General features: G+C 38.7%; 1 long non-coding RNA gene across 1 annotated transcript in view; it reads right to left on the reverse strand.

Annotated features, from left to right (window-relative positions):
- The window catches only part of LOC309625556, a 303,557-nt gene extending 278,800 nt beyond the window's left edge, over positions 1-24,757 (reverse strand). The window contains exon 1 of the long non-coding RNA XR_014242595.1: positions 19,714-24,757. This is a non-coding gene — a long non-coding RNA (uncharacterized lncRNA). The remainder of the gene's footprint in view (positions 1-19,713) is intronic.
- Positions 24,758-25,468: the final 711 nt, after the last annotated feature.

The raw sequence follows: 25,468 nt of genomic DNA on the forward strand, positions 1-25,468 counted from the left end.
TAGATAACAGGGTGAAAAGTATTTCTTTTTCTTTTTTTTTAAACATCTTTATTGGAGTATAATTACTTTAAAATGGTGTGTTAGTTTCTGATGTATAACAAAGTGAATCAGCTATACATAAACATATATCCCCATATCTCTTCCCTCTTGCATCTCCCTCCAACCCTCCCTATCCCACCCCTCTAGGTGGACACAAAGCACCGAGCTGATCTCCCTGTGCTATGCAGCTGCTTCCCACTAGCCATCTATTTTACATTTGGTAGTGTATATATGTCTATGCCACTCTCTCACTTCGTCCATTCCCCCTCCCCGTGTCCTCAAGTCAATTCACTACATCTGCGTCTTTATTGCTGTCCTGCCCACAAACAGATGGAGAGATATACCATGTTCTTGGATTGGAAGAATCAACATTGTGAAAATGATTATACTACCCAAAGCAATCTACAGATTCAATGCAATCCCTATCAAACCACCAATGGCATTTTTCACAGAACTAGAACAAAAAATTTCACAATTTTTATGGAAACACAGAAGACCCTGAATAGCCAAGGCAATCTTGAGAAAGAAAAATGGAGCTGGAGGAATCAGTCTCCCTGACTTCAGACTATACACAACGCTACAGTAATCAAGACAGTATGATACTGGCACAAAAACAGAAATATAGATCAATGGAATAGGATAGAAAGCCCAGAGATAAACCCACACACATATGGTCACCTTATCTTTGATAAATGAGGCAACAATATACAATGGAGAAAAGACAGCCGCTTCAATAAGTGGTGCTGGGAAAACTGGACAGCTACATGTAAAAGAATGAAATTAGAACACTCCCTCACACCATACACAAAAATAAACTCAAAATGGATTAGAGACCTAAATGTAAGGCCAGACACTATAAAACTCTTAGAGGAAAACATAGGCAGAACATTTTATGACATAAATCACAGCAAGATCCCTTTCAAACCACCTCATAGAGTAAGGGAAATAAAAACAAAAATAAACAAATGGGACCTAATGTAACTTAAAACCTTTTGCACAGCAAAGGAAACCATAAACAAGATGAAAAGACAACCCTTAGAATGGGAGAAAATATTTGCAAATGAAGCAACTGACAAAGGATTAATCTCCAAAATACATAAACAGCTCATGCAGCTCAATATCAAAAAAACAAACAACCCAATCCAAATATGGGCAGAAGACCTAAATAGACATTTCTCCAAAGAAGATATACAGATTGCCAACAAACATATGAAAGGATGCTCAACATCACTAATCATTAGAGAATTGCAAATCAAAACTACAATGAGGTATCACCTCACACCAGTCAGAATGGCCATCATCAAAAACTCTACAAATAAATGCTGGAGAGGGTGTGGAGAAAAGGGAACACTCTTGCACTGTTGGTGGGAATGTAAATTGATACAGCCACTATGGAGAACAGTATGGAGATTCCTTAAAAAACTAAAAATAGAACTACCATATGACCCAGCAATCCCACTACTGGGCATATACCCTGAGAAAACCAGAATTCAAAAAGAGTCATGTGCCACAATGTTCACTGAAACTCTGTTTACAATAGCCATGACATGGAAGCAACCTAAGTCCATTGACAGATGAATGGATAAAGAAGATGTGGCACATATATACAATGGAATACTACTCAGCCATAAAAAGAAACAAAACTGAGTTATTTGTAGTGAGGTGGATGGACCGAGAGACTGTCATACAGAGTGAAGTAAGTCAGAAAGAGAAAAACAAATACCATATGCTAACACATATATACGGAATCTAAAAAAAAAAAAAATTGTTCTGAGAAGTATTTCTAAGTGAATAGTCATATGGTATTTTCATCCCGTTGTTTCAAAGCTTTTAAAACATATGCTCTTCTGTCTTCAATTACACTAAATCTGTAGCTCCAGCCCACATCCCTCTCTTAAGCTCCTGATACATATTTACAACTTGCATTCGTGCTTCAAAGCCTGCTCAACACATCCAAACCCCGATTCATGACACTTCCCATTCAAACCTATTCTTGTCCCTTATTCCCAGTGTTGGTTACTGACTCCATCATCTATCCTGCGACTCAAACTGGGGATCTTAGAGTCATTTATGACTTTTGTTTCTTTTTCACTCTCATCAAATTCATTAGATATTGGGAGTTGCCCAGGGATTTTTATTTTTAACTAGCCCCTCAGGGGATCCTCACACAGAGTTTGGTGGCCTTCTTTGAGAAACACTTCCTGCTCCCCGGAGGGGGAACATCCATTCTGCATTCTTTTTGTTTTTACTGACTCATTCCTTGGACTGTAAGTATGCTCAAATTTTCCCCACTAAAAAGAGAATCCTTGCTCAAACTTTTTGCTCTGTATTCTTTTATAGCCAAAATCTATTGAAAAATAAACCCATGTTGTTTGTCTCTTCAGTTCTCATTCACTCTTCAGTTCTCTGCAATCCAGTGTCTGTCCCCACCACTTCACATATATTCTTGATACACTTAAAACAAACAAAATCTGCCAACCAACCCAAACCCAACCCCCCTAATGAAGCCCCCAGAGCCCTGCATGACTCAGCCTGCCCCCTCCCCTCATGCAGCTCTGTCCCATTTCCCATCATTTGCTGCCCTACAGTCCTGGGCTTTCTTATAGTTTCTTGATGTGCAGAGCTCTTTCCTGCCTCAGGGCCTTTGCACTGCTACTGTCAGGACTATGATGCCCTCTCCCTGCTTCTTCCTCCCAGCTTGTCACTTGGATAGCAGAGTGAGGCCTTGCCTGCCCATCTGATTTAAAGTAAGGTTCCCTTTTATTCTCCTTTTTTTCAGCTCAGCTCCTGTTCTTTTCCTTGAGAGTGCACTTCCTAGTTTATATATATTTTACTTGTTCATCTATACTGTCTGTTTCTAGACTATGAACTTCAAAAGGGTAGGGGCTACATTAGTGTTGGTTATCACTGTACTTTGCCCGGTTCTTAGAACACAGTAGTTGCCTTACTTGTAGAAAGAGCAAGCGAATTAAGCTGTTTTGTCAGAGGCCACCAAGGACCCCATCATTTCCAGGTTCTGTGCCTGGATGCATAAGTGAGCTAGCAGAAAATCCATGACTCAGCAACACCCCACCTTCTCAACCCCCAACCCCCGCCCAGCTGGAAAAGCCTTTGGGAGTTTTGTTTTTAATGATTTCACTCTTAAAAAAAAAAAAATCCCAAATTCTGGTTTCTTCCTCTGTACAGAAAGATGGTACTGCTGACGTTACACTGTGATTACAGGATAACCTCAATAAATCTTTTGAAATTTTGGTTTGCTTGTTTTTGCAGAACGAATGAATGAATGAAACCAAGGGAGCACTGCAGCACCCACCAGGTGCCATCCTCCCATGTGGAGCTGTGATTCCCATGGTCCCCTTAGAAGTGAAGAGTTGCTGGGTTCGAGGGCTTTGACTCTCAGCATCCCTGCATGTGCCACCCTGGCTCCCAAGTGCAGTGCCTACAAGGTTCTCATTTTTGCTGCATTTACCTTTCATTCTTTGGGGATGTAAATCTGCTAGCAATAAAAATATCCAACCAGGTAATAACATATGCAATGTACATTATCAGTGTTCCTAACAATGTTAAATGTTGATGGAATTTAACTGCTATTTTTAAGGGAACCCTTAAAAAGCTATTTTTTTTTAAAAGCTGAGCCTGCCTAGATCCCTAAAGTGCATGCACACACACATCCTACAACAAAAACTTTAATAGATCATTAGAACTGCCCTTCAAGATGCTTTCTTAGCAGATGAGACACTCTGGGTGAGACTGGGCACTTTGTTGTTTCCTTTATTATTCAGGAATGTTTTGAAATGTAATACAAATGAAACAGAAATAAGACATATAATTGTTCAAAAGAAGAAAGTAAATGACCACTATTGCTAAATAACAAGGCTGGAAAACCCATAAGAATCACTTGCCTAGAACTAGTTTAGTAGAGTGGCTGGATGAGAAATAAAACAAATATTAAAACTCATTATAACATGGCTTACTTACTATATGCTTATAGATATCATTCTATTGTGCTGAACAGATAGAGGAGCTCAAAACTTACACAAGTCAATTCCTTGTAAGTCTTTGATATTTCTTGCAATTTCCAGTATCACTGGCAACTTAATCCAGGTCCTTCATATATTTTATCTGAATTATTGGAAGTGAAATATTCCCATTACTAAGACTTAATAGCTGATCAAATGAGGACAAAAGAGCATTCATAAATGTACTTAACATCACTGCTCTGTATTAGGCCCTGTGCTAGATGCCTGGACTGGAGTGACAAAGACCCAGTGCTACCTCAGGGACACACAGGGGAAGGTGTGCCGAAACTCCCAGATTTGGTGATGGGAACAGAAATAGGATTCACAGAGTAAGAAAGAGTTTTGGGGAAAGGTAGTGAGTTCAGACTTGGACACCAAGGACTTGCATTTCCAAAGAGCAATCCAGAGGGTGATGCCCAATAAACAACTGGGAACAAGGGACTGGATCAGAGACAGAGGCCAGAGCCTGAGATGGACTCCGGAGCCAGGCTCAAAGCCGTCACTGAAGTTCTGTTAGTTGGTGCTAGTTCCCTAAGGAAATTCACACAGAAAAGGGAGAAATTCCTGAGAACAGAACTTGAATAGAGCTTATGAGTTGGGGGCTGCAGGAAGAAATAAAACAGTAGAGAAGAAGCCAAGGTCATTAGATAAGTTGTGAGGGCCAGGGCGAGTTCCATGAAGGCTCGGGCACAAGGACACATCAGTAGCAGGTAAGGCAGCAAGGCCAGAGAATGGCTTTGATGTTGTGATGAGAGATGCTGGAGACAGTTGTTCATCAGAGGGAGGAGGGGAAAAGTCTCTGCCAAGGGTTAAGGAGTCAAGGCTCGAAGGGTGGAGGCTGCAAGGGCTCTGGTCTGGGCGATGTTGGTGGTAGATGGAAGGGAGGATGTGGGAGTAAGTGAGACTGATGATGCTGGGAGATGATGGGTGATTCTCCACATGGAGGCTGGACTGCTGTGGAAAGCAAGGAGAAAGATTGGTAGAGATAAGAAGACATGAGATGAGATAGAGAGAAGAGAAAAGAGGGAAGGCCTTCCTTGGGTGTCCTCGATCACTTTACAAAACTGGGAGGACAGGTAATTTGATAGAAATGGAAAGGGCAGAGGTGTCACTGGGGGTATTGAAGGTAGTGACACGTGCTTGGAGCAGTCACTTTAGACAATGCACAAGAAAGTCAAGAAAAGATGAACAAAGCTGTGCAGTTCCTCTGAGGGCCAAATTATAGTCGGTACACATTCTGAGAATCAAAACAGCAGAGCTCTGTGACTTCCTCCAGAAATTCTTGGACAAGAAAAGGATGGTAGGCTGGAAGAGCAGAAATTGTAGGATCCAAAGAGTCTAGTGATTTAAAATGACCTAGGCTGGGGAGATAAGTGATGGCAGAAAGGGCAAGAAAAACCAGGGGGGAACAAGAAAGGTTTTAAGGACAGGAGACTAGGAGACTAAGACCTCTATATCCTTGGAAGGAGATATGTTATTTCAAGGGCCAGTGATGCTTCCCCTTCCCCCTTATCTGCTTGTCCCTTCCTCCTCACAGGTGTTGGTGGCAAGCAGGTTGTAGCCAGAATCAGCCTAGAGAAGCCCATATTCCTGGTGGTGGTTTCCCTGGAATGCCTGCGTCTCCCTTGCCTTATACCAATGTCTGTACTGCAGGAGAGGTTACTGCCCTAATTAAGGGGCAGGGATTGAATAAACCATATCCATAATGACTGTCAATGTTAATAAACTACCAAATGCATAAAGGCAATTAATAACAATCCTATCCTACTGGGGATACAGTCTTGCACCATAGTTACATATGCACCAAGTCACTGATCTAACCTGTTAGGCTTATGGAGAATTTAAGTGGCCTGAGGGGAAACCTGTGCCTTCTGCTTGTCCTGAAAATACAGAAGGTTGTAATTAATCATAAAGATGTGGCTGAACAAACAGTGTCGGTCCTTCTGTTGTTTCCTGTCGCCAGGAAAGGAGCCAGCAGCCCTGAAAGACCTGTAAAAGCAGCTCTGTTGCCTGGTGCAGCTTGGGCTTTAAATCCTTATTCTCAACCCTGCCTCCCTGCTGTCTTGGCTTTCCTCTCTCTGTTCTTTCCCTCTTTTTTGGCTTGCCAAATTTGGGCTTAGTCAGTGCTGTGGTGGTAATACCGCAGCTCTTAAGGAGCCAACTCATGCTGACTCAGAACCAAAGGGCCAGATCAGCACTGTACCTAGAACTGAGGACAGAAAAGGGACCAAACCTTTGGGCCAGGCCTGCTTCCTAGAGAGCTTCTCTTTGTTCAGACTCCTATAGATGCCTGAGTGGAGAGGGCAGGGACAATTAGATAGGTGTGAACTCCCAAGGGGAAAATACTGTTTCAATAAGAAGGGAAGATTGCAGGCTTTACTGTGGGGGAGGGAGGGGGAAGATGGGGAGTGCGAGAGCACATGCACACATGTGTTTTAAAACAACTGAACATACAAATTACTTTTAATTGAAAATTTGATATAATTATAGATTCACATGCAAATTATTATAAGAAATAATACAGAGAGACCCCCCCATATACATTTTCCCAGTTTTCCCCAATGATAATATTTTGCAAAGTTATAGTATATCACAGCCAGGATACTGACATTGATAAAATCCACCATCTAGTTCAGAGTCCCTGGTTATACTTGTACTCATTTATGTGTGTGTGTTTAGTTCTATACAGTTTGACTACTGTACATGTACATGTATAGATTTGTGTGTCCACCACCACAGTCAAGATACAGAATGCCTTATCATCACTAAAATCCCCTATGTTGTCCTTTTATAACCACCACCTCTTTCTCCACTCTTTTGCCGCCCCCTAACCCTTGGCAACCCCTGCTCTCCATTTCTAAAATTATGTCATTTCAAAACTATTATGTAGGGACTTCCCTGGTGGTCCAGTGGGTAAGACTCCGAGCTCCCAATGCAGGGGGCCCGGGTTCGATCCCTGGTCGGGGAACTGGATCCCGCATGCATGCCGCAACTAAGAAGTCTGCATGCCGCAACTAAAGATACCGCATGCTGCAAACTAAGATCCCACGTGCTGCAACTAAGACCTAGCACAGCCTAAATATATAAATAAATAAATATTTTTAAAAAACTATTCTGTAAATGGAATCATACAGTATGTAACATGTGAGATTGTTTTTTTTTTCAGCATGCGTAATTCTCTTGAGATCCATGCAAGTCATTGTGAACATACATAATTTGTTCCTTTTAATTGTTGAATAGTTATCCAGGGTATGGATAAACCAGTTTCTTTAATCATTCACTCATTCAAGCTACCTATGTTATATTTGAAGTGAGTCTCTTCCAGACAACATATAAAGGGGTTATGTGATTTTTATCTGTTCTGCCAATTTCTGTCTATCACTGTTATTTAAACCATTTATACTGAAGGTAAATATATGTTGATGCTTGAGTCAGCCATTTTATTATTAGTTTTATGTTTGTTTCTCTGGTTCTTGTTCCTTTATTTCTCTTTTCTTGCCTTCCTGGGGTTACTTGAACAAATTTTTTTATTCCACCTTGATTTATTTATAATATTTTTGAGTATATTTCTTTGTATAGTTTTTTTTTTAGTGGTCATTCTGGGTATTATAATAGAAATATGTGACTTATCAGAGTCTACTAGTAACAACATTTTACTTTGTGTTAACTGTGGAGTTTCACGTCCATCTAGATCTCTTTACTTTCTCCTGTTTTAAATTTCATTGGCTTGAATATCAGGTGGTGTTAACATTTTTGTTTCAGTTATCAAACATGATTGATGATTTATAAAACACATGAGGAGAAGAATAGTTCACTGTGTATACACATTTCTGTTATTTCTGTTGTTCCTTCTTTCCTGATACTCCAAGATTCTTTCTTTCATCCATTCCTTTCTGCTTGATGAATTACTTCAGTCAGTCTTAAAGGGTAGTTTTGCTTATCAACAAATTCTTTTAGTTTTCTTTCACCTGAGGATGTCTTTATTTTCCTTTCATTCCTGAAGGATAGTGCTGCCAGACATAATTTGTGGTTGAATTGTTTTCCTTTGAAAAGTGTTGTGCCCTTTCTTCTGGCTCCACTGTTTCAGGAGAACTCTACTGTCATTTGTATCATTTTCCCCTCCAGGTAATAACACATCATTTCTCTTTAGCTTCTTTCAAGATTTTTTTTTCTTTGTCTTCTGCATGGGTTTCTTTCATGGATCCTGTTTGGGATCCACTCACCTTCTTGAATCTAGGTTTGTGCATGTCACCAAATTTGGGAAATTTTGAGTTATTACTTCTTCATATGCTCTTTCAGCTCCACTCTCTTTCTCCTCTTTTTCTGGTACTCCAATGACAGAAATGTTCATTTGTTTGTTTGTTTGTTTTAATAGCCCCTTAGGTCTCTGAGACTCAGTTCATTTTTTGAAGTCTATTTTCCTCTGTTGTTTAGATTGGTTGTTGAAATTGGGCAAATTATTTCCTCAGGTTCAGTGATTCTATCCTCTGCCATCACCATGCTACAATTGAGCCCATCCAGTGAGTTTTTCAAAATTTTCTGCTATTATATTTTTCAGTTCTCTGATTTTCATTTGGTTCTCTTTTTGTAATTCTGTTTACCTGCTGAGCTTTTGTAATTGTTTTTGTTATTGACTGTTGAAGCATTTTTATAACAGCTATCTTAAAATCCTTATCGGAAAATTCCAGCATCTTATTCATCTTAGTGTTAATGTTAGTTCATTGTCATTTCTCACTCAAGTTGTGATTTTCCTAGTTCTTGGCATGACAGGTGATTTTTCTTATTGTACCCTGGACATTTTGTCTATAGTGTTAGGAGACTAGGGGTCCTATTTAAACCTTTAATTTTAGCAGGCAGTCACCCTGTTTAGGTTTAGCACTCAAGTTCTGGCTTATTTTTCCAGGCTGTGGTTCCAAATCAGTTATATTTTAATCTTTGGTCTCCTGATTTATCTGCTGGTGCTGGGGCTCCCTCTCCGTCTTAATGCTGTCTGAGGGAGTGGAACAGGATTCCCCAAGTTGGACTACCAAGTGTCTTGGAGGAGGGGGTGGTCTCAGGTATATGGGGACAAAGGAGCTTCCTGAGCTGGGCCACTTGCCATGGTAGCAGCCCTCTTCTGGTTCTGCCCACACACCAGGTACCTGGGTGAGTCTCTGCAGAGTGGGGTCTCTTATTTGCATTTTCCCTGGGCTGTAAACTTGTGGGGAAATCCACGTCTGGCTGTAGTTGTGCAGCTGTAGCCTCAGTGTGTGTGGCACAGGACAGACTGTGTGATGGTGTGTGTGGTAAGTTGGCTGTGTATTGTTCCCCAACACCCAGGGCCTCTTTGAGATTCAGCTTATTCTTGTGACTCACCTGCTTAATGAGAAGCAAGCAGGAATGATGAATGTCACTTACAGGCGGAAGCTTTGAGAGCCAGGAGGAGCTCGCTTCGTACTCTTCCCTGTCATGATCACTGACAATGTTTCAGATGGCAGCTGTTCCATCAGCCCACGTCCCAGAGTGGGGATGATGACAGCTTAGAGCAGAGCCCCCGCAGGGCTGGGAGGACATGTGATATGAGTGATGTAAATGAGCAGGAACGTTTGTGTGTGAACTGTGCAGATCTGGGGCATTGTTTGTCACCACCACATCACCTGGCTTATTCTGCAGTGAATTTTGCTTAAAGAAAAAATTGAGGGAAGAAGCAAATCTTGATAGCCCTGGAGGGTATTAGAAATGCATAAAACCATACATCTTAAATATTACATAAACTAAACATTTTATAATTTAGCTTCTGTTCCTTAGTTTACAATAACAAATGGGATTTTACTGTAGAGAAATGAGAATCCATAAATTTGGTGTGGCAACATCTGTCTATGTTAGAGTCCCTGAGAGGTCTATGAAGACATTTGCAATATAGTGTGTTTTCCAGTTGGAGAATGGAGGGCAGGACTATTTTCCAGGAAAGCTTTATTTCTGTCTCCACCTGCTATGGTCTAAATGTGTCCTCCCACCACCGAATTTATATATTAAACCCTAAAGCCCAATGTGATGGTATTAAGAAGTGGGGAGGTGATTAGGTCATGAGGGCTCTGCATTAATTATGACATTAATGCCCCAATAAAAGAGGCCCAAGAGAATTCCCTTCCTTTCCACCATGTGAGGACATAGCAAGAAGTTGGCATCTGCAGCACCAGAACCTGACTCTTTTGGCACCCTGATCTTAGACTTCCAGTCTCCAGAACTCCAGAAATTTCTGTTGTTTATAAGCCACCCCATCGCTGGTATTTTGTTATAGCAGTCCAAATGGACTAAGATACTACTCCCAGGATGGACTCCAGCATTGACTTTGTGATTCTGTGCTTATCCCCCAACTTTTTCCACCCATAGCATTTGCATTTCTTTGTCATTCTTCTGCAAAATTCTGTCTCCATCTCATAGCTTGTTTTGGGATCTCCACAGGTCAGTGACAGGATCAGTTCAGCTTATACCAGACCACAAGTACAGCCTCCAGGTATGAACACAGCCATAGGTAGGGAAAGTGTATACCATCTTAGAGGAGAGAAATCAAGTTTCCTCTAGGAACCCTTAGGTAAACCCACAGCATTTATGTTATTACTAGGTGGTGTTTATTAGGTTAAGCTGGCCTTGAGATATTCTGTAATGCTCCTAATGTAATTTGTACTGAGGAAAGGATAGCCTGGTTTTTTTTATGAGGATGCAGAAATACTTTCTGTCAAATTGTGACAAAGGAAACTGCACCTTTGTACAATATTGAATTGGTGAAAGTGAAATCAATTCAAAATGAAATTAGATGACACTTGGACCTCTGAATCAGGGAACCACAGCTACTTTGGCCTGCTAAGCCCCTGGAGCAAACTCCCCATTCATGGCTGAACCCAAAGTGCTGTTTTCCACACATGGAGCATCAAACCCATTACCTTTTCTCTCTATCTGTATTCTACAGCTGCTGCCACTTCCTCTTTGTTCTTGAGGTTTCTGTCTCCTCTAAGTCTAGCAATGGAATAAATTCCTTTTTCTGCATCTACCAGTCCTTTTCTGCTGTTCTGATCAAAGCATACTGTAGACTTTTAAATTTTAAGAATTTTATTATCCTTTAGGTGGAAATAAAGAGAAATAAAGTGAAAAATACAAAGATGTGGGCAAAGTTCAACAGGTAAATAGACTCACAATGTCCCTATAGTTCTTATTCTTTGGCATGCACAAAATGGAAATAGAAGTGGACATGTCAGCCCCTTTACTCCATTCCCTGGTCAGACTATTGCTCTTTTAGTCTGGAAGGAGAAGCCTTGATTCCTTCCTCAGCTCACTTATCTCCATCCACATGTCCATTTCCTTTGTGAATGGTGAACATTTGAGAGAAAGTGCTATTTCTTTCTCACATTAAAATCTCTAGGACTTAACCCAGTGCCCAGCAAATACTAGCTGCTCAACAAACATTTATTAAGTAAAATACATACTCTTTGTGGGTCTATTCTCTTGCAATTTAATGAATTAAAAATTTTTTTCTGGAGCGGTAGAGTGAGGAGTTCTGCAAATGTACCTCTCCAAAGAAGCGATGAACGCACTGACAAAAACTGTCAAAATCAACCTTTAAAAGAACTCTTGAAATTAACCAGAGTCCTGCATTAAGCGAAGAGGATTTACTCAGGAAAAACTGCTGAAAATGTGTAAGAACAGGAGGGCTTTAGGCTTTGTAAGGTAATCTAAACCCATCTCCCTCTATGCAGCTGGGCAGTAAACTTGAAAACCAGCAGCCTTACAACCACGGTAGCTGTCAAAGCCAGTAACCTTGTAGCCACTGGAGAAGAGAGACCAGGTTTGGAGCTCCTTAAAAAGTCCCATCCTCAGAGTAGTATCACTATTTGGTTTGTCTCACAATGTCCTGGAAAACCCCATTTTTCAGGGTATTATTTTTATTTGACCTGACTTGGACCTCTGCTCCATGGGAAAATCTTATTCCCAGGGCATTTGTCTAAAACAAACAGCAGCAAGTATTTAACATTGCAGCTGCCCAACACTGTAGAACAAGTTGGGACAAAAAGAACCTGGCCAGAACTTAAAAGGAAGATCAAGGTCAGGAAGATGAAGATGTCACAGGGGTCTTAAAAAACTCTGATCTAGGGGATCTAAAATGTGCGCACATGTGTAAGCATGTGCGTGTGCTCAGGAAAGACCTTGGGACCTTTAAGTGAAGGCTAAGGAAGAGTTGTAAACTGCCAGACATTGAAAGAAGGCATTCTCCAACAAACACACACACACACACACACACACACACACACACACACACACGCAACGCTTTGCATATGACATTCCTTGCCTACTACAAGGAATGCAGAATTTACAGAATTATTCCATGAAGTCACTAAATTAACAACAGCAACAACAAACAGCAAAAAAAACCCCAAACAAACAAAAACTCGGGGTATGGGAGGGGAGAATAGGATTTCTAGATTTACCACATTACACATTATTTTAAATGATCAATTTTCAACAAAAAGTTACAAAGTCATGCAAAGAAATAAGAAAGTATGACACATACATGACTAAGGCAGTCAATAGAAACTGTCTCTGAGGAAACCTCAATGCTGGACTTACTAGACAAAAACTTTAAATCACAGATATGCTCAAAAAACTGAAAGAAGCATGTTTAAAGAATGAAAGGAAAGTATGAGAACAATGTTTCACCAAGCCTCAAATTTCTATCTCAATAAAGAGACAGAAATTATAAAAACAAAGGACCGAATTGAATTCTATAGCTAAAAATACATAGATTAAATGAAAAAATTCGTTAGAGAAATTCAACTTCAAGTTTAAGGTGACAGAAGAAAGAATCAATGAACTTGAAAGACAGGGCAACTGAAATTATTCGGTCTGAGAAAAAGAAAGAGAAGAGAATAGAAAAAAAAAATGAACAGAGTTGCAGAAATCTATGGGACACCATCAAGGATACCAACATGTCCACAATAGGAGTCCCAGGTGAAGGGAACAGAGAGAAAAGGGTAGAAGAAATATCTGAAGAAATAATGGCCAAAAACTCACAAATTTTAATGAAAAGCACTTATGGACACATCCAAAAATATCAAATTAGATAAATAGAAATAAATTGATACATATACATATCATAGTCAAGCTGTTAAAAGATAAAGAGAGAATTTTGGAGAGAGAGAAAAATGATTCATCAAATACAAGTGATCCTCAATAAGATTAATGACAGACTCTCCATAAGAAACCAAGGCCTTGAAGTGATATATTCAAAGTGCTGAAAGTAAAAGAATGTCAATCAAGAATTCTATATACAGCAAAAGTATTTTTGAAAAACAAAGGAGCAGTTAAGGGAACCGTGGATAAATACTGAGAGAGTACATCACTATCAGAGCTGCTCTACAAGAAATAAGAAAGGAGTCTTTCAGTTAAAATTAAAAAACACTTGAGAGTAACTTGAATCCACATGAGTTTGTAACACTCCTTTTCCTGTCTAATTTAAAAGACAACTTCATGAAGCAACAGTTCTAAAACTGTACTGATGAGCTTATAATGTATAAATATAATTTATATGATAATAATGCAAAAAAAGAGAATGGGTCTATAATGGAACAAACCTTTTGCATACTATTGAAATTAGGTTGATATTAGTCTGAATGAGATTGTTTTAAGTAATCAGGTTATTAACCACTCAAAAATAACTAAAAAATATGCAGTAAAAGGAACAACAAGGAAATTTAAATGGCACACTAGAAAATGCATATTAATATAAAAGAAGGTAGTAATGAAAGAGTACAGGAACAAAAACCACATAAAACATATAGAAAACAAATAGCAAAATGGCAGACATAAACCTTACCTTTTCAGTAATTACATTAAATAAAAATGAATTAAACACTCTAAGCAAAAAAGGCAGAGTCTAGAAGAAAAATTTAAAAACATAATCTAACTATTCTGTCTACAAGAGAAACTTTAGACTAAAAAGTCTAACAGATTGAAGATGAAAACTTGGAAAAATGTATACAATGCAAGCAGTAATCAAAATAGTGCTGGAGTGTTTCTACCAACAACAGACAAAATAGACTTTAAGACAAAACTTGTTACTAAAGACAAAGAAGGATTTAATGCTGACACAGTGTTAATCCCTCAAGAAGACACAACAAAATTACCTATATATGCAAATATATAACAGATCACAATAAAAAAACCTTAAAGTACATGAAGCAAAACTGACAGAATAGAATGAAGAAACAGATAATCCAACAATAGTTGGAGACTTCTTTTGAAGTATCACATTCAATAATAGTAAGAACAAGTAGGGAGAAGATCAACAAGGAAATAGAACACTTGAACAACACTGTGAAACAAATAGATCTAATTTACAAACCATTAGCTAGACTGAGCAAGAGAAAAGAGAGAAGACACAAGTTTTAAAATACAGAAACAAACTTACAGAAATAAAAAGCATTGTGAGGGAATACTGTGAAAACTGTATCCCAATAAATTAGATAAACTAGGTGAAGTGGACAAATTCCTAGAAAGATACAAACTACGAAAACTGATTCAAGAAGAAATAGAAAATGTGAATAGACCTATTAAAAAGTAAAAAGATTGAACTAGTGATTTAAAAACTTCCCACAAGGAAAATTCCAGGCCTAGATGGCTTCACTGGTGAATTCTACCAAACATGCAAAAAATAATACTTTTCCTTCGCTAACTCTTCAAAAAATAAATAAATAAAAAGAATGCAACCTTTCCCACTCATTCTACAAGGACAATTATTACCCAGATACTAAAACCAAACAAAGACATCACAAGAATATTGACACAAAAATTCTTCAAAATTACTATCAGTTTGGATCCACAAATATATAAAAAGGATTATACACCATGACCAAGTGAGATTTTTTTCCCAGAATGTAGTGTTGTTTTAAAATTTAAAAATCAATCAATATAATATACCACTTAATAGAATAAAGGACAAAAACCACATGATCATTTGAATAGACACAGAAAAAGTGTTTGACAAAATCCAACAGCCTTTCTTGAGAAAACATTCAACAAACAAAGAAAAGAATGCAAATTCCTCTAACTAACCAAGGGACCTATGAAAAACCCACAGCTACCATCATATTTAATGGTGAAAGACTGAATGCCTTCCACCTAAGATCATGCACAAGACAAGGATGTTTACTCTCACCACTTCTATTCCACATTTTATTGGAGGTTAGAGCCTCAGCAATTAGTCAAGAAAGAGACACATATGACCCAGCAATTCCACTCCTGGGTGTATATCTGAAAAAAACCAAAACCACAAATTCAAAAAGATACATGCACCACAGTGTTCATAGCAGCTTTATTTTTTTTAAATTTTTATTGGAATAGAGTTGACTTACAATGTTGTGTTAGTTTCAGGTGTACAGCAAAGTGAATCAGTTATACATATACATATATCCACTCTTTTTTAGATTCTTTTCTCATATAGGCCATTACAGAGTATTGAGTAGAGTTCCCTGTGCTATACAGAAGGTTCTTATTATTTACCTATTTTATATATAGTAGTGTATATATGTCAGTCCCAATAGCAGCTTTATTTACAATTGTCAAGATGCGGAAGCAAGCTAAGTGTTCCTCAACATATGAATGGATAAAGAAGATGTGGTATATGTAAACAATGGAATACTACAGAGCCATAAAAAAGAATGAAATTTTGCCATTTGCAACAACATAGAAAGACTTGGAGGTTATTATACTAAGTGAAATAAGACAGACAGAGAAAGACAAATACTGTATGACATCACAGTATTTGTGATATGTGGAAGCTAAAAAATATAACAAACTAGGAAATATAATAAAAAAGAAACAGATTCACAGATATAGAGAACAAACTAGTGGTTACCAGTGGAGAGAGGGAAGTGGGGAGGGGCAATATAGGGGTAGGGGATTAAGAGATACAAACTATTATGTATAAAATAAGCCACAAGGATTGTAGCTTATTGTACAACATGGGGAATATAGCCAATATTTTATAATTACTAAAAATGGAGTATAACCTTTAAAAATTATGTATCACTATATTGTACACCTGTAACTTACATAATATTGTACATCAGCTATATTTCAGTAAAAAAAATAGCATGCATGTTATCTTGTAATTTAAAAAAAAGAAAGAAATGTGTTCAGAGTAGACAGGACAAAGTAAAATAATTTCCATTCACAGATAAATCCTAAACTAATTTGAACTTCATGAAAATAAAACTTTTATGTTTCATGCTTCAAAGGATACCATCAAGAAAGTGAAAAGACTACCCACAGAATGAGAGAATATATTTGCAAATCATGTCTGGTAAGGGTCTTGTGTCCAGAATATATAAAGAAATCTTACAGTCCACAGTAAAAATCCTATCCAATTTTTTTAAATGGGGAAAGGATTTGAATAGACATTTCTCCAAATAAGATATACACATTGCCAATAAAAACATGAAATGATTCTCAACAGCATTAGTCATTATTCATTAGGGAAATGCAAATCAAATCCACAGTGAGATACCTATTTGTGCTCACTAGGTTGTCTAAAATAAAAAAAGAAAACAATAACAATTATTGGCAAGGATGAGGAGAAATTGGAATCCTCATACATTGTTGGCATAATTTAAAATAGTACAGAAAACAATTTAGTAGTTCCTCAAAATGTTAATCATAGTTTCCGTATGACCTGCCAATTCTACTCTCAGATATATACACAAGAAAAATTACAAATGAAAAAGTAAAAACATATGTTCACATAAAACTTTACACAAAACAGCATTATTCATAATAATCAAAAGTTGGAAACAACCCACATGTATATCAAGTGATGAATAGATAAACAAAATGAGGTATATCCACACAATGGAAATTACCCAGCATTAAAAAGGAATGAAGTTGGTGGAGAACAGTATGGAGGTTCCTTAAAAAACTACAAATAGAACTACCATATGATCCAGCAATCCCACTACTGGGCATATACCCTGAGAAAACCATAGGTCAAAAAGAGTCATGTACCACAATGTTCATTGCAGCTCTATTTACAATAGCCAGGACATGGAAGCAACCTAAATGCCCATCGACAGATGAATGGATAAAGAAGATGTGGCACATATATACAATGGAATATTACTCAGCCATAAAAAGAAATGAAATGGAGGTATTTGTAATGAGGTGGATGGAGTTAGAGTCTGTCATACAGAGTGAAGTAAGTCAGAAAGAGAAAAACAAATACAGTATGCTAACACATATATACGGAATCTAAGGGAAAAAAAAGCCATGAAGAACCTAGTGGCAAGACGGGAATAAAGACACAGACCTACTAGAGAATGGACTTGAGGATATGGGGAGGGGGTGGGGTGAGATGTGACAGGGTGAGAGAGTGTCATGGACATATATACACTGCCAAATGTAAAATAGATAGCTAGTGGGAAGCAGCCGCATAGCACAGGGAGATCAGCTTGGTGCTTTGTGACCACCTAGAGGGGTGGGATGGGGAGGGTGGGAGGGAGGGAGATGCAAGAGGGAAGAGATATGGGAACATATTGTATATGTATAACTGATTAACTTTGTTATAAAGCAGAAGCTAACACACCATTGTAAGGCAATTATACTTCAATAAAGATGTTTAAAAAAAAAAAAAAAAAAAAAAAAGGAATGAAGTTGGGACTTCCCTGGTGGTCCAGTGGTTAAGAATCTGCCTTCCAATGCAGGGGGCGTGGGTTCAATCCCTGGTCAGGCAACTAAGATCCCATATGCCATGGGGCAACTAAGCCTGCGCGCTCTAGCCTAGAGCCTGCATGCCACAGCTAGACAGAAGCCCACACGCTGCAACAAAGAGCCCGTGCGCCGCAACGAAAGATCCCACGTGCTGCAACTAAGACCTGACACAGCCAAATAAATAAATATTTTTCTTAAAAAAGGAACCCAACTCATCATTTTAAAAAATAAATAAATAAATAAAAAGGAATGAAGTACTAATACATGCTCTTTTCTGTGCCTCCACCTCCACTCAGACCCTAAGAATGACCTATTCAATGAGTGTGTAGCTCTTATGAAAATGAGAAGAGCCTCCCAGCATTTTTGATGACTAAGGGCCCCTCTGCCTGTTGAAACAGAGGGAGGGAATACGATTACATTAGGTAACCAAACACAAATGAATGTTTAAATTAAATGTCCTGACACTTAGGGGTGAGGCTGGAAGGGAGCAGTCCCCACAGCCTGCATGGTGGCATCACCATGTACCAGCCTCTTCCTCGTTCCCTTTCCTGGCTGATGGTATCTGATCTGAGAGAAGAGAAACAGTGCCTAGAGTTTTGTGGGACTGAGAGACTTTGCGGTCTCTGTATTTTTCTAAACCTTCAAACTCCAAGATGTCTTAGGTCCCTTGTAGTTCTTGCAATTCTCTTCTTGCATGTGACCTGCCGTGATATATCTATTATTTCTTCAGATTCAGCAAAACCATGGGCAATTACATTCCCTTACCTTCAGGATTACTCAGATGTCCAGTTAGGCAGAGCCTTCTGGTTTCCTTCTAGAAATGGTTTTCTCTTCTGGGAAACAGTCTTCCTGCTTTCTCTCCAGAGTAGTTTATTTGATGGCCACACAATCTATGTTCATGACTCCCACTGACTTCACACAGTAGGTGATCCTGGAGTTGTGTGTGTGGCTACCCTGGCTCCTCTGGTCTTGGAAGCTGGCTCTTTCCCATTGTCTGGAGCTAGGGAAGACCCTAGACCTTTGAGCTACCCAGATGGTGGATGACTTTCCCACTACCTCAGACAATATGGAAATGTGGTATTCATGCCCACTTTAGTTTATGGACAGATTCAGACTCACTGAATTTGACTTCTTGGTTGTAAGAAACAGAAATTTTCTTGGGGAAGCTGAGTAAAAAAGGTGAGTCCTTTTATGTCCTGAGTAAATAAGGATGCACAGCTGGAGACCAGGCTTGCACTGACCCAAGAACAGGAAAATCATCCTGAATTTGTCTTGCATCTCTTTCTTTCTGATTTATTCATTAAAAAAAAAAATCACTGGAGACCAATTTTTGTTTTGAACCTTCACAAGGAGGTGAAAGATAGTCTATTAGGGGATACTGACTTTCTCTGACCCAATTCCTAGGGTGGAGATTCTTAGTCGTTCAGTTTAGTCAGTGCCCACCCTTTGTGTGGGTTAGGCTGTCCAAAGACTACTTCTGCACATTTAGGACAATCTGAGGCAGGAGAGATTTGTGAACTGAGTCAATCATCATTACACTGTTTTTATGAAAGAAAGACAACATTTAGAAAAGAGCATGGGACTTCCATGTAAGGAGCTTAGAAGTCACCAGTCCATTCTAACAATAAGGAAAGAGCTGAACAAATTAAAAAAAATCAACAACTCTTTTCAGATCCATCAGAGAAGTGAGGTCACCAATTCTGTACCCTGCAAAATTATCCTTCAAAGGTGCAGGAGAAATAGAGACTTTCTCAGACAAACAAAAATTGAAGGAATTTGTTGCCCGTAGACAAGGTGAGCAAGAAATGTTGAAAGAAGTTCTTTAGAGAGAAGGAAAATGAAATAGGTCAGAAACTTGGATTTACATAAAGAAAGGAAGAGCATCAGAAGGAGTAAGTAAAGATAAAATAAAAAACTTTACTTTTCTTATTCTTAATTGATCTAACAGATAACAGTTGTTCAAAAATAATGATAGCAACAATATATTAGACTATTAACAATATTATGAACAATACATTACATGTTTATGTATGTTTATGTATATGCTTCTATATATGCTTATGTATGTAGTGCAATGAATGACAGCAATAATACAAGGAACTGGAGGGAGAAAGTGTGATTATTTTGTTATTATAAGGTACTTGCATTGCCCATGAAGTGGTATAGTGTTATTTGAAAGTGGATTTGGATTAGTTGCAAATGTATATTGCAAACTCTAGAGTAACAAATTAAAAAGTAGAAAATAAGCATAATTGATAAGTGAAGAAGGAGAGAAAATGGAATCATATAAAACGTTCAATTAAAACCACAGAAGGCAGAGTGCGGAAGAAAAAAATAAGAACAAAAAACATTGGTAACAAATAGAAAATAGTAATAACTATGGTAGATATTCATCCAACTATGTTGCAATTGCTTTAAACTTCATTGATCTAAATATACCAACTAAAGACAGTGCTCATTACAGTGGATCAAAAACCAAGACCCAGTTATGTATGGTCTACAAAAAATCTACTTTAGGGAGTTCCCTGGTGGTCTAATGGTTAGGATTCAGCGTTTTCACTGCTGTGGCCTGGTTCAATCCCTGGTTGGGAACAGATCCCATAAGCCGTGTGGCACAGCCAAAAAAAAATCTACCTTAAGTATAAAGTTGTATATAGATTAAAAGTAAAGAGATGAAGAAATATATACCATGCTAACACTAATCAAAAAAAACATGAATAGCTATATTAATTTCAGATGGATTAGACTTCAAAGCAAGGAAAGTTATCAGAGATAAAGAGGGGCATTACATAGTGATGTGTTATGTCCAAAGAGACATAACAACTCTTTTTTTAATATAAATTTATTTATTTTATTATTTTATTTTATTTATTTATTGTTTCTGGCTGCGTTGGGTCTTCGTTGCTGTGTGTGGGCTTTTCTCTTGTTGTGGCGAGTGGGGACTACTCTTCGTTGCGGTTAGCGGGCTTCTCATTGTGGTGGCTTCTCTTGTTGTGGAGCATGGGTTCTAGGAGCACAGACTTCAGTAGTTGTGGCATGTGGGCTCAGTAGTTGTGGTTCGTGGGCTCTAGAGCATAGGCCCAGTAGTTGTGGTGCATGGGCTTAGCTGCTTCACAGCATGCAGGATCTTCCTGGACCAGGGATGGAACCCGTGTCCCCTGCACTGGCAGGCAGATTCTCAACCACTGCACTACCAGGGAAGCCCAACATAACAACTCTTAATGTGTATGCACCTAACAACAGAGCACCCCAAATACTAGAAGCAAAAACTGATAGAACCACAGGACTAGTAAATGAATCCACATTTATAGTTGTATACTTTAATATCCTTCTATCAGAAATGGACAGATTCAACAGGCAGAAAATCAGTAAGGAAATAATTGCATTCAACAGTACCATTAGTTAACTGGATATGGTTGACATCTATAGAATACTTCATCCAATAACAGCAGATTAGACGGACTTCTCAAGCTCAAATGCAACATTCACCAATATAGAACACATTTTGGGCCAAAACACACCTTAATACATTTAAAAGAATAGAAATCATACAACGTCTGCTTTCAGACCATAAAGGAATTAAACTAGAAATCATTAACAGATAGTAGCTGCAAAATCCTCAAATACATAGAGAGTAAACAACACACTTCTAAATAACACATAGGTCAATGGAAAAGTCTCAAGAGAAATTAAAATAATTATTTTTAAAGAAATGAAAATGAAAATACAACTTATCAAAATTTCTGGAATGCAGTGAAAATAGTGCTTAAAGGAAAATTTATGGCATTTAATGCATATATTAAAAAAAGAGAAAGACCTAAAATCAGTCATCTGAGCTTCTACCTTTGGAAGTTAGAAAAAGAAGTGCAAATTAAATCTCAAGTAAACAGAAGAAAAGATATAATGTTAAGGCTGACTTACCTTGATCTAGCAGTTCTCGATGTGTCCAACAGCCATCACTGTGTTTCCCTCCAAAATTTAAAATATCCAGGAGGCTCTGTGAATTCCCTGAGGTGGCTACCCCAGGACACGGTCTGTTAATGCTGGGAAACAGGTTGTAGGTAGTCCTTTTTCTTCTACATGATGATATTAGATATGGAGAAAATCGTGGATAGGAATAGAGGAAAGGAAAAAAAGGCCAGGGTGGGGGGATACAAATAGAATTTTAAAAAGAGCTAAAGAAATGTATTTTTTATGCAGTACCACACACATACGCTTATATTTTTTTACAAGGTATTCAATTGAATACAATTACAATTGAGATAAATTGCATTATCTACTTGACTTTTCTATAACTCAAATAATAAGTGAAGTGTAATCCCAAAGGGAGAGAGAGACACTGCTTTCTAACATAAATGCTTTCTCAATTTGAAAACTAGTAATGCTCACAAGTGTAATAAACTCCAAGAATCAGGTGATTCTTTAACAATTGTTAGCAACCTGTGGGTTCCATTTATTTTTCCCTTCAAGAATGCTGGTGTGTGGAAAACAAGCTATTTACAACCATTCATTTAAGTCTAGCTAAATTCAACAGACAAGGGGAATTAGGATTACCTCTAATTCTTCTAATAAAAACAAAACACAAAAGCAGTTGTTATTGATAATTTGTAATAAGTAACATGTTATTAATGGACTGTTGGTTGATTTTATCTAGTAGCGATTAGGTAGGTGTGTTTTGTTGTTGTTGTTCGTTTGTTTTAATTCCATGTTACTTCAGGAAGGGTGGGTGGATAACTTGGTTTTTGATGAGGACAGGAAGATTTTACATCTCATTTCACTGGCAATCCTTTTCTTCTGAACTTTGGACTTCTAGGTGCTTATTTAAAAAAATATGTTGCTACTGCCATCTGTTGGATGGAACGTAAGAGCTAATTAGACACAGGGACCTTTTAAACAACCAAATATCTGTCCTTTCCTTTTAACTTCAGCTTGCCTCCCAAAGGAAAGATTCTGCCTTTACTCTGTAGATGTGAGGCATGGCTGCTGACTTCCAGCCCTGGAGCCTAATTTATTTAGCGAACATCTTCTATTGTGGTGGGATGCTTTCTCTTCAGAAGTTTAAATTCTTTCTGCTGAAGAGAGAGTGTGAGGTTTTTATCTTCTCAGTAAGAAGGCAGGCTTGTGGAGGAGGGGCTGCTGTATGTGAGTATTTTTAGGAACAACCATATTTTTAACACAGGGTAGTAGAACCTACACTGGACTAATGGCAGAGGAATCAGTCAAAGTTCCATTGTTAGATTGTCCTGCATTTTTGAAGCCAGTGATTTTACTTCTCTGGCTTCAGTTTTCTCAGCCATAAGATGAGATGGCTGGACTAGAACTGAGAAAATGTTACAAGCTCAAGATCCACGTGGTTCTCTCTATGGAGTCACATTCAAAGAATGACAGTCACAACAGCAAATACAAATTTAAGAAGAAATGCCAATCTGCATCTCTTGAAAAGCATGAAAAAAGAACCAATCCATGGGAAACACATCTTACTCCATGCCCCGTTTCTCTCCTCCTCAAATCTTATTTTCCTATTTTCCACATGCTCTGATGGCCCACCAATCTTCTGTCATCACCCCTCCCCACACCTTCTCCAAGCGTGGCTGTTTTCTCTCTCCTTCCCATTCTCACTCTTGTTCAGCCTCTTTCTTAGTCCTTACCTTCTCATCTAGCCCCTCAGATATTTCTCTTCCCATTCTCAGATTCTGAATGACAAAGTTCCAAGAACCAGTCTTGGAGAAATAGCCTCTTCTCTGAGGTAGGGACAGGTGGAGAAGCTGAATGAGGTGAAACACATTTCATATAGGTCTTGGGAGAAAGGAGCAGTTGGAAACTCATACACATCACCAAGCACCCACCCACCAAGAGCTTTCAACCCTGTGCATGATATGACCACAGCACCAATAGCAGAATTACCTGGTTAAAAACTGCATGATAGAATTTGTTTCCCTTGGATTGGAGATTTCTGAACGTAGAGGCTATTTTATTCCTTCCTCTTGCATTGCTGAAGAAAGAAAGATTGGGGTCATTATAGAACTCATTTCTAATTTTCTTTCCTGAAATTTGATGTCCAGAAAACCAAGAGTTTATTCACTTTCTCCTGTTCTCCTCCCTTCACTCAATTAGTCAGTTATTCCATTCATTTATACCAGATCAGGGAAGGGGACCATTTCGGAGAAATTCCTTTAAGGTTTCTTCTCTGAGGATGAAGTCTTGGTTGAGACTTCAGTGGGCATTGCCAGAATGAGAGCCTGAGAGTGGGACTGTACTTCACTCAGGGCTAATTCTCCAGCAGACCAATCTTGAGGTTGTCCTCAAAACCTTCCCTGGGGTAGGAGGGCTCTCATGGCCCTTTACTGCCACTCATCTGCTCTCTGCCCACCCTCCTCTTCTGGGTGTGCTGAGATTTGCTATGGAGGAAGGGAGTGCAGCCAGCCTGCACTCAAACTTTCACAGAAATGAAAAACAGTTTCTCCTTACAAAAAGTTTGGGGAGCTACCTAGACTTGTCTCTTACCAGTGCTGTCAGTGAAGAGAGGGTTCAGAGGACTCCAGGCGGTGGCGATGGAAGGGAATGGCCAGTGGTGTAACCAGCATGAGGCCCACCCCAGAGGAGGTCTGCAGAAGAGAGATCTTGTTTGTCATCCACGGAGAGTAACAGCAAGTTCTGCATTTGGTGATGATGATTCATTCATTTCCTCAGTAGAGGTTTGGGAGGATTATAGCTGGAATTTGAAAAAGTCATTTCTATATCTGGCGACAAAGTGACTCTGAGTGATCAGCATGTACTGTTTTGTCATCTTTGGTAATATCACCAACAACACTGTACTGAGAAAACTGTAAAATGGAGCTGTCACATTAAAAAAGAAATTATCCAAACAAAACTCCAAACTATTATAACAAAGCTCTACCACCACCAGCCTCCTTAGGTTAAGTGTACAGGCAATATATACATATATACATATACATACATATATATATATATATGTATGTATATGTATATATGTATATGTATATATACACATACATGTGCACACACACATATATGTTTATTTGTATGCATGTGTATGTATATATATATGTATGTGCATGTATGCATATGTGTGTGTATGTATGTATGTGTGTATATATATATATATATATATATATATATATATATATATATATATATGCTTTTTCTGAGCATTCATGCTCATTAAAGCAATGAGCAATGCCCTATTCCCAGCCTCCAGACCTAGTGCATGTCTCCAAACACTGGCTGGGTGGGGAGGATGCTTTAAGGATGTCCCATATGTCAACAATGTCCTCTCCAGCTTTGCTTGAGGAAGAGGATGAACATTTCTTTGACAATTTGACAGCATAGAAAATGAGCCTGCCGGGAACCGAGTCCATCCACTCCAAGTCATATTGCCTCTGCTGGTGCCAGAGCATCTCTGTCACTCACAGTCTTCATGGCGTAGAACATATCACTAGGGCAAATGCTCATCAGGTCCTTCCCCTGGGATGGATGGCTCTAAATCCATGCCCAGAGGAGTGTGGCTTTTTTGTTTCTAGTACCTTCTGTACTGGAGGAGCAGTTCTTGAGGGCTAGTCTGTGGAGATAATCATCTTCCAGCACATGGAGGCAGTTCTACACTGCTAGAGCTTGAGAAGCCAGAAGCGTCCCTGAGGCTGTGCTGCCCTCTAGTG

This window comes from Balaenoptera borealis (genome assembly GCF_965194805.1).
Source record: "Balaenoptera borealis genome assembly, chromosome: 3".
NCBI classification, from domain to species: domain Eukaryota; kingdom Metazoa; phylum Chordata; class Mammalia; order Artiodactyla; family Balaenopteridae; genus Balaenoptera; species Balaenoptera borealis.